Raw genomic sequence first — 12,017 nt, 5'->3', positions numbered from 1 at the left:
ACGTGCAATTACAGGGGGCGGAACCAAAGAAGTGAGCACTAATAAACAGCATCGAAAAATACGACAATAAAATGTATAGGCTGACCGCAAACAGGATAAATGCACTACATTCAATAATTTTAAAGGTGTATTGGATGTTAATAATCATACAAAACACAACTAAATGCATGGTTCAGAAAGAAGTATTGTGGATCAAACTGTCATGGTTCATGGCCTAATGAATGGGGGATTCAAATTTCTATATATGAAAGTATATAGCCTGCAAAATTTCATTTTAAGGGTTGTTTGATTATATCCAAATAAGATATTTAACATTTTGCTTATTTTGGACTGTATCTACGACTCCATGACGCTCTCCAAGGTACCACTGTCTGTGAATGTAGCATTACGGTTACTGTTTTTATCTGTGGGTTGATTGTAAACCTGTTGGTTTGATAACAATTCACATTCTATTTATAGATTACGAACCTACACTAATAACATCGGACGTGTTCTTTCACTGAAACACATTTCCACTAAAGTCTCATACAATCACAATGAGCTTCACATAAAATGTCCAGAAGGTATAATTACATTTCTCCTTGCATAGTATTGTTGTCAGCCAACCTCTCCCCAAGTGACTAATTAAAGTTGTTGCTTCCACATAGTTTGAACTGCGTAATATTTCATTCTGTTTGTAGTATAGGGAAGTTTGTGATGTATTTTTCAGGTCAGAGCTGATGTGACGGAAGAAGCCAAAATGTTGCGCCTTCATTTATTCAAATGATCAAATTTGTATGACAGCGCTAGCAGTAATACTATAATTCATATTTTTTTCATAGTTTGGCTGGGCCGGCGGCCAGCCAAGTGGTTAGCACATATGCCTCACAGTTCTAAGATCAAGGGTTAAATCCCAGGCTGTGTGGAGTTTGCATGGTCTGGCCATGCGTGCGTGGGTTTTCTGTGGGTACTCAAGTTTCCTCCTAGATCCCAAACCTGGCTGGCAACAAATTCAGGGTGTCTGTCGCCTACTGCTTACAGTTGCAGCACACCCCACGACCCTTATGAGGGTAAGCGGTACGGAAAATGATTGAATTAGTTAAATAAGAAATAACTAAAAATGAAAAAATATGCTTAGGCACTATGCTAGAATTAAATAACAAAATGGAAAATCATTCAGATGGATTAAACTTTCATCTTTACTGTTGTTTTATTCAAATTGTTAATGCAAACACTGCAATTCAATTCCAGGGGTACAATGACGCTTGATTTGAATAAGAATCAGTTGAATGTTGAGTAATGTGTACGACTGGTTTGTGCCAGCTGCCCTAAAGCATCAGTGTTGCAATGGGACTTGGCAACACTTGAGCCTCTTCATAAGAATGATCACAACTCTACAACACAATGCTACCAACCTCCTGCTACATATGCACATGCACCAAAAAGCGCCTGGCTCACTCTCCTTTTCCCCCCAATTTTCTCACTTGATTCCCTCCCCAGCTCACCTCACCCTCTCTCCATTTCCACTCCTAAATCAACCCTAATTGATGGTCTCACCTGCCTGTCTTTCTGCCCCATTATCTCATTCTCCTCATTGTGAGCACTCCCCTCTAATCCAGCATCCATTTATCTTCCCCTAAAAAGCCCTCACAGAGTAATGCAAGAAGCTGAACATAATGTGTCATTGAAGAAATAAAGCTCTTGTTACAAACCACAAACCAGCACACACACACACCAGCACACACACACACACATTTTCAGGGGACAATCTGAAAACTGAAAGTGAAAACATTCTCACCTTGTCAAGACAAAAAATATAAGGGCATTTTCTGCACATTTCCACCTTTTTATGGAAGAATGGAACCCTCAAATGCAATTTTCTGATGCTAGATGCCCTCCTGTAAACAATTATATAAAAAAAACAAGATGTGTTCCAAAGCCAGGCTGTTGCCATCAGAAAAAAACTATTAGCTGTTAAGGTAATGTTTAAATTAAAGTTAACCACTCAAAATTAACTTCAAGTTTTCAAACTCCAATACAATTTGAAACCAATTTAACCATATTAAAATACAGTATAGTCAGACTGAATCAACTACACGCACTTTGCAGAGCCTTAAGAAGTGTACCTCAACATTACATTGTGCTTCATCATTATTTTTCTCTTTCATTAGTCAGTGTTGCTTGTTGGTCAAACAAAGAAGATGCTACGTGAGGAAGCCAATTTGCATCCTCATCGCATATTTACGAAGATCTCTGGATGGAATAATGAGAAGAGCAGATGGAAAGCCTATAAAGATGTGGATGTGCCACATGGATAAAGAGAAATTGTGAGAACTCAGTTGTGGGCAGGAAAGATTAAAACCCACAGGTGACAATGAACTGTAAAAAGAGTACAGAATGAATTCAATGAAATGATCTAATGCCTGACATTTTTTTGCGTGGGCGAATGACATTTCTTAGATACAAAATTCATGAAGGCTCGTGAGCATATGGCCTGTGGTGGCAACGAAGCTTGTTAAGACAATGTGTAAAGTGGGATAACAATAGCAACATGTATTGGTAACACAAGTGATAATGATGGCTGCCGCTTGGTTGCTTGTATTTAGTCAAATAAAACTGGCTTGCATGCAAACAAAAACATCATCCAAGACTACTGAGATATTTGGAAGATGAATGAATGAATAAAATTTTATATATTTAATATAAGTTTGATTGTGTCTGCAACATTTGGACCAGCCTCGAGCAATTTAGTGTAAGGTTAAATTAAGTGTTAAAATTAACAGAGAAGTCATTAATGTAGCAAAAACTACTAATTACATTAGTATGAAGCGCAAAAGTAAAGTGATGACCAAAACGTAAGACTGAGTTATAAAGAAAAGATGCAAGACACGTGGAAGATTTAACAGAAGAATGTTGTCCAAAGCAAAGAGCTAACAAAAGCCAAGCCACACAAGTCGATTAAGTCATAAACCATGTTATTATAATGGAAGATGCTTGTCAGAGCTCTTTCTAATGTGCACCGATCCACAGTGCAAGTCTGAACACAATCCTGTTCCATAAAATATGAATAAAAACCATGTATACAGAATATACAATTTACATATTCATACTTATAAATTCTTCACATTTTCGGACTGCACAGTGTCCACATAGAAGTAAGGTTCCACTCTTGAGGAAGTATACACATTTCCAACCAAGTCACAAGCAACTTTGCAGTCATAAACTGCACAAGGAACAAGCCCTTTTGGTGTTAAAAAAAATGTCCGTATTTTTTCTTAGACAATGCAATGACACCTCTTTGTTTCCCTTCTCAGTATCGGTGTTATTAAAAAGTTTAATGACGAGTCACACGTACTGCACTTATATGGTAAATGGAGCACTAAATGAGGACTTATTTCTCGTCTGAGACCTAGCCCTGTGCTATTTTTACCATAAAGAACCATGTCAGGGTTAAATTATCTAGGTAGCCTTGAATATGTTCAAGACGTGGTCAATAAATACGCAATGGTTTCTTTAAAGTTCTACAGCAATAACCTTCCTCTCCACATAAACCACAATCAAAAAAATACGAGCCAACTCTTATTAGTAAAGTAACCCCATAGTAAAGTATCCTACTCAGAATAATAATAGATTAGTGGCACTAAGGAATATTGTCTTTCCACTGCAAGGAGACCAGTGTCAATTAGTGTTCAATCAGCCTGGGATGAAACAGGAGTACCCATAGAAAACCCATGCAAGTAAACAAGAACATGCAAACTCCACACAGTGAGGACCGACCTGGAATTCGACCCTCGCCCCCAAAGCTGTGAGGCCGACGCGCTAACCACTCGGCCGCCTCTATTTGTATTATTATTGCAATATAATGTTGTGTAGTGATAAAGCCAAGTACACAACATTGACTGCAATTTCCATTGCTACGCTGCAGGTAATACGGGTGAGGAAGCAGAGTTGTCCTAATTGCTCCTGATGAGCTGGTGCCCACCTTGTTTGGAAGCTTCCACAATCAGTGAGCGACTCATTCTATGAGATGGTGAACGAGGTAATTAGGATCCCTAGGTGTTATATACTGTACTGCCAATTAACCCACTCTACGGCCCTGAAAACTCATTATTATTATAACTGACATTTTAAGGCTCATTAAGGAAATAGCTTAGAGTACACATGAGCAATTTTGTGTTTTTGCTTTCTATGTAGAGTATCAGTAGAAGTAGATGTTATTTCAACAATATTTAACACATTTTAACATCTTGAAGAGCACATGTATTTACATAATTACATTGCCCCAAGTGCTTTATACTTTCACACATCAGGAAGTAGAGTATGGTGGAAAAGCAATATGATGGCTCTACTACCGCTTAGATTGAGTACGTCAATATGTACATTATTGGTAGGTACAATATATATATATATATATATATATATATATATATATATATATATATATATATATATATATATATATATATATATATATGTTTCTTTTTGTGTGGATTAAAAGTAGGTTTACTGAGCCAATAGAAAACTCACATGAATGGTCCAATTCAAACAGCTTATATCTAAGATGAGGAGCTCGTTATATATTTTTCCAAGCTTTTGTGCAAATGTTTGGTGTACTTTTCTTGAACCATTACAAATAATGAAGCATCTGAAGGGCCGGAACAAGGCCTGAGATAGAGATAAAAAAAAGAAAGAAGATTTCTACTTATATCTTGGTATTGTTGCCTTGAGAAAAATACGTGTATGTGATTGTGTTCATATATTTAGAGAGAAACTGAAAATCTGATTAAAACAGAAGCTAGGAAGGAGTACAAGATTACAGATGATCCCAGCGGTAGGTTTAGTTATCATAAATATATATATATATACATACATGTATACATACATATACACATACGTGTACATACACACGTGTACATACACATACATACATATGGGATGTGACAAGCAGTCAGCAGGCACATGCGTATGCACGCACTGTTGATCTTTGATATTCTGCTTTCTGAGTACCACTGCCTCTGGTCATACTTGAGATTTGTGCACAAGCATCAAATCCTGTGCATGAAATTTACATCATAGGGACACAATACATATTCTCAGTACAATATTCCAACCTAAACAACAGTCAATAACCCTCCTGCTCAGAGGAGCTGCAAAATTCCCATAGGAAGGTAGTTGGAATGGCTTTTCTTATTCTTTCTGAAGAGCTGTTGTTTTGCATTGGTTTTTGAAGCATTCTGATCTGATTACATCTCTGGGTCAGTTTATGTAACACGCACAATTGGCTGCATATGTGTTATTTCTCTTGCATATTCTCCCTGGCCTTTTGTGGGTTTTCTCCAGGTACTCCAGTTTAATTCATTGATCTTGATGGAATTATAGTTTTTATTTTAGATATTTTCTCTTTGGTGTAATTGACTGATATCTTTTGGAAATGGCAACATTATATTTAGTGTAGATGGCCTGTAAAATTACATTGTTGTCCAGCCACTTTTTAGTTCTCCTCTAACTTTTCCTATTTGAGAACAGATGGGTTTCATCTTTGTGAGTGTTTTTTTTTCACTTGCTAGTTGTTTAGCCTTGTTGTGTCCTGACCTTCATGTCTTTTTAGCTGGAGAATCACTCAGTAAGCTTTTGTTGTTGACGACCTGCTTTTCCAGCCAACTCAGCCTTGCCTTTTTGAAGTTGTTTTCTTCAGTGGCATGAAGGCTTTTGTTGCTTGGAACTCCAAATAATAACATATATCGACCTTACTCAAAAATGTCTTAAGCTTTCTCATTTTATGACCAAATATGTTTGGGCCATTTGCACATTATGAGGCCCTTACCCTGAGATAAATAAAATACAATAAATAAGAAATATATCTTTTTAGGTCATTAAAATTAGGGTTATGATGATCTTTATTTTCATCCTCGCTTCTATTATCGCTCTTAAATTCAGATGATCAGTAAAGTTCATAGTTATTAAATTATGTCAGATTTTATATGACAGGCAAAAGGTTAAAATGTATATACTTTTTTTTACACCCCTACGGCCGAGATTTGAATACTACATTAAAATGGATGAAGCTCCTTCTCATTTGCTCAAAATGAACTGATATAACAGATAGATTTAAAAGGCAGAGGTTGGGAACGACCGCTCGTATTTAAAGGGGGATTTACAAGATTGATGGCTTAATGGAAGTGATCAAGCACTTGCACCATCCATGGCATTTTGCCTTTTCTTTTTCTCACTATCTTACTGCAAGAAGATATTTACAGGCTGTCCCTTGCTTTAAAAAAAGCCTCTTACTCTCCTTAAATGTATCGCAGCCAAGTCTTAATCATGAACTTGCTGACTTAGAGGGTACAAAAGAAAATGAGTCACAAAAAAAGCGAATAAACTAAAAATAGACACAGACAACCATTCGCACTGGGTGAACCACTACACTATCAGGTGGCTTCTGTTTTTTTTTTTCACGCTCAGTTGTGGCAGCTCACAATGCACTGAACATGAGACCTCAGCAATTTTTAGCTGAGAGAACATTTTTACTTCCACAACCTGAATAATGCTATTTTTCCTATTCCTTTTTTATACAAAGAGGGTCAACAAGGGGACCCTTTTCAAATGCCTCAACTTCAAGACAGCCGAGACATCAAAGCTGTGCAAAAGCCCAGAAGAATCCTTCCACGAGAGCATCTGAGAGGAGTCAGAGACAGTGTGTTGAACTACTGGTGAGAAATTTGTATTTAGAATATAAATCGATGTTGATCAAACCCTAGCTTTCCACTGAAAGGGCACCTAAAACATCCAACAGTTAACTACTCCATGAATAAAAAAATAAGTATTTCTCTGACCCATATCTGTTGCCAAATGATCCAAAATTGAAATGAACTCTGTAAAAACATAATGTCCTTAATGGTGAATGCCAAGGAAGGAAGGAACTAAAACTATTGCAGTTTTTCCAGGAGCACACGTAAAAAATGAGCAATGATCATATTCACACTGCACAAGACAGACAGTAACTTATCATTGAGTTTCAGACTTGGAATATTCTTTGATCTCATTAAGTCCGTCAATAATTGCCCCCATTAGCAGCCTTTAACTGTTAATTGTTTCTCTTCTGCTAAAGTCGGAAAAATAATGTGTTCATTAGTATGCATGGTGTGACCTCACTGCCTACAATTGCACTAAGAAAAATGAATTCATACATGATGTGCATAATAAAAGCTATGACTTCTATAGTTCTTTTTTCTTTGTTATTGAGCAGGGGTAAGTTTTAATCTCTATTCTGTCAGAAAAATGTCAATAAATAAACAGGTAATCTTTCCTTGTAGCCAGTTTTGCTTAATTGCGGTTGGAGCAAAATAATCGCCCGAACGTGTCTGCCTTCTCGATAAATGTAAAGTATTTGATTCCGTCTCACGTTTTTAATTCACTTACAAGATAAGAAGTAGGTTGTAGCTGATTGGCATTAGCATGGATGGAGAGTATGCAATTTCCTCATGCAAATTCAAATGACTCTATTAAGCTTCTTTTCTCATAATCCATTGGTCTTAACTTTTGTCTGTCTGAAATTGACTGTTATAAACTGTCTCTGTCCTTTCTTTACCCTCCATGTGCTGAGTACAATTCTCTGCCCAAGACTCCCGGTAGCTGTCTACGGTAAATGGGATGTTTAATTGTGATTGACAAGGTTAAAGAGCTTGGGGATTCTGCCTAACAACAAATTATATATTTAAGATGACGCACTGTTTATTTCGGTTGGGAGATTATAGCAAAACAGCCATATGCCTCTCTTTGTCACACAAATGAACAGAAATACAAAAACAATGAAAAAAAGGCGCATTTTAATGATGGAGTCCCTTGGCTTTCAGTGTGACTTGGAACCGTCTCATTGTTTTTTAGATGTTGCTGCATATTTTTGAACCATTGTGAATCACATTATCAAAAGGAAAACAGTAGCCCAGCAGGTTTCATGTTTTGATATCCACTGAACTGATATCGAGGGAGGTCTACTATGTTATTTTAGATGCCAGCCAGTGTTTTGAATTTGAAAATGGGATGAAAAATTACAACAGGAAAACAAAACTCCCCCATAATTGAACTTTAAAGGTCTTCAGAAAAAGCAGTGATAAAATGGTATGGCATTACGGTTTGTTGTGTCATTACACAAAGTCAATTAGCCCCCAAAGCTGATGAGCTGCGTTCAAAAGGCTGAGTATCCTCAAATGCAGTCTGAAGCCAGTCGTCCATTTAATGCTTAGAAATGTTTAAATGCTTCTTGCAGAGCTTCAATGAGTTTCTGTGATCCTGTGGGGCTGCATCTACCAGTGACTGGTGGTGCATGCGAGGGGACATCAGGCATACCAGTACAAGGCCCTGAGAGTATGTTGCGAGCGATTCGCATCACATGGGGTTCTCGCTTGAAACCAAATATGACATTGGAGAACATAGTGTGTGTGTGTGTGTGCATGATTTTAATTTGGAACAATTCTCTGCTCAACAAAAAAAATATGGTCAGGTAGAAGAGAAGATTATGAAAATCCTGCATATATATGTATACTACGTGAAAAATGATAAGAATACCACACCAAAGTGCATCCGCTTTAAAAGTTTGTCTCCACTGAACTGCTTTTGTTACATATCAATTTATGTAGGAACACAAATAAATTGTGCAAATATTATTCCATACATTGAATCTCTCTCTCAGAAAACTGCATTAAACTCACTTTCATATAATCGCCCTAACCTTGCTAAGTAAATTTATCTCAAGAATACAGGAGGCAAATATGTGGGAGAGTTTGCTTTGCATTACATTCTTCTTAACACAAGTGGGCGGAATGAACAGAAAGACAAAGTAATTACAACAATTATTTCTTTTACGTTATCATTGCCTGACACAGAGCACACTTTAACACTGCAGCCTGACGAGATACAATAGCAGTGGTAAGTGCAAAGCTGTCAGCCCAAATAATAGCCCTGCCACTGAAATAAGCACAATAAGGCCATAAAAAAAGTTATAATGAATGCCTTTGGGCAAAGCACCAATACTAACTAATGGTTTTCTGCCTGCTGGGGCCAATCTTTGTCTGTGACAATGTCCACTTTGAGAAAATCCGTTTGTTGCCCTCAAACAAAGTACCGCACTGTAAGTTTAAAGTCAATTGCCATTAATGTGCAATCAATACTTACAATGAAACCTAATATAAAACTATAAGACACTGTGGGAAGATTGACTGCTGATTAAATTTCTATGGCTCGGGAACAACTAAAAATTTGCACTTGTATTCACTTCATTTTTTGTCATTTTTATTATTGCTATGAATATTATTATTAGTAGCAGCGGTTTAATTAGCAGTGTGTGTGTTGTAGAGCATGTTAAAAGTTAAAATTTAAAAAGAAAAATTAGGCAATGGGAACATGTCCTACCGTTTTCTCTGTTTTCTGCAATGCCAGTCTTCTTTTTGCTCAGCTGCTGTGCTGCATATCACTTATGAAGAATTGAAAAAATGATTTGACCAAAAGTTGGCAAGAGATTGGACAAGTCAGGAGAGCTTCGGTCTGCTTTCTTATCTTGAACTCTCTTCTGAGGATTGGTGCTTTATCACAGGTTGAGTCTAGAAACGAAAGCAAAATGGATCAAAAACATCAAATTGAATTGTTGTTCTAAGGGAAAGGTCGACTCTTCCCCAAAAAAATAAACAACACTGATATCATTTTTCAAATCTACGGATGTATAGTTAAAAGAGAATTCCTACCATTTTTTTTGGCTCTAATAAGATTTGCCTAAGGATTGAGCAATAATCAACCAGTATTACCAATACTGCTCTGGGAAAAACTGTACACTTGTGTCAATGTTATGTTATGAAATTAAATGTTCAATGGCATGTTTGTAGTAACTAAAAATGGATCATTTGAATTGAGAGGTGAATGTACTAAACATTCATTCAGCATGCTGCCAGCATCAAAACAATGGGAATTTAACAGCAACAACAATAAAAAAATAAACAAAAACCTGCTGTCATCGATAGTTTATTGCACCACATCTACACCAATTCCGTGTAGGCTAGAAAAAACAGCTGTGGCGTGTCAATATGATAGCACTATCTGTTGTGCTCCTGTTAAATCACAAGAGAAAACAAGCACATGGAGCTATAATTACTGAGAAGGGGGGATGTCAGACGAAGGAAGCCATGCCCTCATCTAAGTAGAGTTACAGTATATTCACTATATCATGGTACATGGTATCATAGTACATTCTGAATGTCCATGAGGACACCTGTCACCTCACACCTCAACCAAACGGTCTATATGAATAATTTGTGCAAATTGCTGTCAAAAACTGACATGCAGGCGCAATTCCCGCTGCATCTTCTCTTATATTTCTTTCCATTTCCCTCCCGAAAGCATTTTTAGCCCTCAACCAAAACATACACACATACGCTCAAACACACAGAAGTCAGTTCGAGATACCCAAAGAGAGAAGACCGTGACATCCAATTATCAGCAGTAACATTGGACCGATCCTGCTTCTCCTTTCTCAGATTTAAATGGTTGGAGAGCTGCATTGTGCAGGTTTACAGACTTTCTACTGTAAATAGAAGGCAATTGTCTATAATTAATACAGGATTACTTCACTATTATTATTATTAGAATGCTCTGTATAACACACATTCACACTCTTGAAATCTTTTCACGTCCCTAAATATCTTCTTTATATATTTTTTTCAATCCATGTTTCAGTGTGTGCATAAGAGAGCCTTTCAGTACTATTTTTCCAGAACATTTCAATCGAGTCATTGGTTAACTGCCAGAAAAAAATTCTTTAGTACTTTTAAGAGCCTTAAATAGAATGTATGAAAGTGTTTTAGTAGTGTGTATAGTTAGTAGTATGAACTAATGGAATGAGAACATACCAATAGAGCAATTTTAGTTTACATGAGAATATGAGGAAGAAAAAAATGTAAAAATGTAGGAGAGTGTTTCAATATGAGTGTGTATAATTATGGAAAATTCAGCAGTACCCATGAGAGTGAAGCAGTAGTGTGCACAAGTGTTTTAGAAATGTGAAAGTGAGAGGTACTGTAATCTGGAATTGTGTCCCGAATGCCCCCTTATAAACTCCAGTCACACTTAAGGACTAAAACAAACAGTCTTACATGCAAACAGGCTTTAAGGCTCACTGTTCAGGCAGAATAAAAGTGTCTCCCCAGTGTGCGCTCGCTGTCTGAGAGTAGTTGAGTTCAAGAATATGGTCCCCTTTCTATTTTCTATTTCATGGCTTTTCAAGAATTTTTGCGCTGAGATTGAAGATTGATACTACAAGGTTGTTGTTGTTGTTATTTTGTTTGTTTTTCCAGCAAAGCGCCTATTGCATTCAATTTATAGTATATGTTATACTTGGAAAGAATTGTGACATTATAATCTCTTGAAGAAATGTTTGGAATTTGTGTTGCTTACTAGCAGTGTGATGGACTGATGTTAAAACCGCCTGATTCTGGTTAATAGGAGAGAGAATTTTTGTGCTTTTCTGGTGAAGAAATGTGCTGTTTAAAGTGATAAATGGAAGACAAAAATGATGATAAAATGGGACATAATTTCTTATGTTGTGTAGTTAAAGAGCGGACACAATACAAGTAGTGAAAACAGAAAACTATTTATAAAATACACATTCATATATTTATACGGATTTAGATCTTCAGTAAACAGTGCGTGACTAAGCCAAATAAAGCATAAAAACATTTTGCCTCAAACATTTTGTCTAAGGGGGGCTACATTAAATGTTTGCAGAGTTTTAGGTTTAATGATTCATACTCGAAATGTTGTTTCAACTAACTGACTGACACAAAAAACACCCAAATTGTATTTCAATTAATTTCCTAACACTAAATACGCTATACTAATATCAGATCCCCAAAAAGGGCAGAATATAAAGCTACGTATAACGGTATCATCTCACTCAAATGCATCCCAATGTTTTCAACTTGTCACCATCGTGGTGACGACAAACGAGAGGCATAAAACGGGCTTCTCTTTAGTAAATACATACTAAATATTGA

The 12,017-nt window shown here is 36.7% G+C and overlaps 1 protein-coding gene across 1 annotated transcript in view; it reads right to left on the bottom strand.

Annotated features, from left to right (window-relative positions):
* The window catches only part of elfn2b (extracellular leucine-rich repeat and fibronectin type III domain containing 2b), a 44,629-nt gene that overhangs the window by 18,958 nt on the left and 13,654 nt on the right, over positions 1-12,017 (bottom strand). Inside the window, exon 3 of the mRNA XM_077619366.1 lies at positions 9,388-9,575. The gene's annotated coding sequence lies outside the window, so the exon portion shown is untranslated. The remainder of the gene's footprint in view (positions 1-9,387; positions 9,576-12,017) is intronic.

Source organism: Stigmatopora argus, chromosome 14 (assembly GCF_051989625.1).
Source record: "Stigmatopora argus isolate UIUO_Sarg chromosome 14, RoL_Sarg_1.0, whole genome shotgun sequence".
Lineage (NCBI taxonomy): Eukaryota > Metazoa > Chordata > Actinopteri > Syngnathiformes > Syngnathidae > Stigmatopora > Stigmatopora argus.
This window is presented reverse-complemented; position numbering and strand designations above follow the sequence as displayed.